A 2,500-nucleotide genomic window follows, 5' to 3' on the forward strand; every position below is an offset into this window, starting at 1 on the left:
CGGATTGACCCTGAGGTTGATAGTCGACCGTTTGCAGATTCGACCTTGGTAGGTGAAATGTCACTGGCAAAGTATCCAACCAACGACAGGCTTAAGCAATCGTTGCTCTCTTGTTTAAGCTTGACCTCTGACCCCTGACCCCAGTAGTCGACCTTGAGTTCGGAGGTCGACCGATAGTCCATTCGACCTTGGTAGGTAAAATGTCACTTTCTAAATATCGAACCAACGACAGGCTTAAGCAATCGTTGCTCTCTTGTTTAAACTTGACCTCCGACCCCTGACTCCTGACCTCATTGGTCGACCTTAAGATCGAAGGTTGACCGATTGCCGACCCGACCATGCTAGGTCGTTTTAAACTAAGCTAAAACGTTAGCCCGACGTCGGGCTTCGTTGTGGTGGAAGCTGTTCGCCCATGGCCGTTTTACAATTGCGCCGGGCTTCCCGAGCTCTCCGCGGGGTGCCGAGGTGCCCCTTGCCGCGGAGCCAGATCCCCGAGGTCGTGATCGAAGTCGCTCGGTCGGAGGTCGACCGATTGCCGACCCGACCATCCTAGGTCGTTTTACACTGAGCGAAAACGTCGGCCCGACGTATTGCTTCGTTGTGGTGGAAGCTGTCAGCCTCCGGCCGTTGTACAATTGCGCCGGGCTTCCCGAGCTCTCCGCGGGGTGCCGAGGTGCCCCTTGCCGCGGGGCCAGATCCCCGAGGTCGTGATCGAAGTCGCTCGGTCGGAGGTCGACCGATTGCCGACCCGACCATCCTAGGTCGTTTTACACTGAGCGAAAACGTCGGCCCGACGTATTGCTTCGTTGTGGTGGAAGCTGTCCGCCTCCGGCCGTTGTACAATTGCGCCGGGCTTCCCGAGCTCTCCGCGGGGTGCCGAGGTGCCCCTTGCCGCGGAGCCAGATCCCCGAGGTCGTGATCGAAGTCGCTCGGTCGGAGGTCGACCGATTGCCGACCCGACCATGCTAGGTTGTTTTACACTGAGCGAAAACGTCGGCCCGACGTATGGCTTCGTTCTGGTGGAAGCTGTCCGCCTCCGGCCGTTGTACAATTGCGCCGGGCTTCCCGAGCTCTCCGCGGGGTGCCGAGGTGCCCCTTGCCGCGGAGCCAGATCCCCGAGGTCGTGATCGAAGTCGCTCGGTAGGAGGTCGACCGATTGCCGACCCGACCATCCTAGGTCGTTTTACACTGAGCGAAAACGTCGGCCCGACGTATTGCTTCGTTGTGGTGGAAGCTGTCCGCCTCCGGCCGTTGTACAATTGCGCCGGGCTTCCCGAGCTCTCCGCGGGGTGCCGAGGTGCCCCTTGCCGCGGAGCCAGATCCCCGAGGTCGTGATCGAAGTCGCTCGGTCGGAGGTCGACCGATTGCCGACCCGACCATGCTAGGTTGTTTTACACTGAGCGAAAACGTCGGCCCGACGTATGGCTTCGTTCTGGTGGAAGCTGTCCGCCTCCGGCCGTTGTACAATTGCGCCGGGCTTCCCGAGCTCTCCGCGGGGTGCCGAGGTGCCCCTTGCCGCGGAGCCAGATCCCCGAGGTCGTGATCGAAGTCGCTCGGTAGGAGGTCGACCGATTGCCGACCCGACCATTCTAGGTCGTTTTACACTGAGCGAAAACGTCGGCCCGACGTATTGCTTCGTTGTGGTGGAAGCTGTCCGCCTCCGGCCGTTGTACAATTGCGCCGGGCTTCCCGAGCTCTCCGCGGGGTGCCGAGGTGCCCCTTGCCGCGGAGCCAGATCCCCGAGGTCGTGATCGAAGTCGCTCGGGCGGAGGTCGACCGATTGCCGGCCCCACCAGGCTAGGTTGTTTTACACCATGGTAAAATGTTGGCCCGACGTCGGGCTTCGTTGTCGTGGAAGCTGTTCGCCCCCGGCCGTTGTAGAATTGCGCCGGGCTTCCCGAGCTCTCTGCGGGGTGCCGAGGTGCCCCTTGCCGCGGAGCCAGCGCAGGAGGTCGATCCCCGCGGGTGGCCTGCGCGGCTGTCGGGCTCCACTGCGGGAGGTGGTGTAGGTGCTTGGAGCGCAGCGGGTCGATCCACGGGAGTGGCTTGCACGGCTTTCGGTGGCCACTGTAGGAGAGTATAGGCGCTGGGAGCGTAGGAGGTCGATCCCCGCCGGTGGCATGCGCGGCTGTCGGGCTCCACCGCGGGAGGTGGTGTAGGCGCTGGGAGCGCAGCAGGTCGATCCACGTGGGTGGCTTGCACGGCTATCGGTTGTTACTGCAGGAGAGTGTAGGCGCTGGGAGCGCAGCAGGTCGATCCACGGGGGTGGCTTGCACGGCTATCGGTTGTTACTGCAGGAGAGTATAGGCGCTGGGAGCGCAGCAGGTCGATCCACGGGGGTGGCTTGCACGGCTATCGGTTGTTACTGCAGGAGAGTATAGGCGCTGGGAGCGCAGCAGGTCGATCCACGGGGGTGGCTTGCACGGCTATCGGTTGTTACTGCAGGTGAGTATAGGCGCTGGGAGCGCAGCAGGTCGATCCACGAGGGTGGCTTGCACGG

The sequence above is a fragment of the Ciona robusta genome, unplaced genomic scaffold (genome assembly GCF_009617815.1).
Source record: "Ciona robusta unplaced genomic scaffold, ASM961781v2 AP042758.1".
NCBI classification, from domain to species: Eukaryota; Metazoa; Chordata; class Ascidiacea; order Phlebobranchia; family Cionidae; genus Ciona; species Ciona robusta.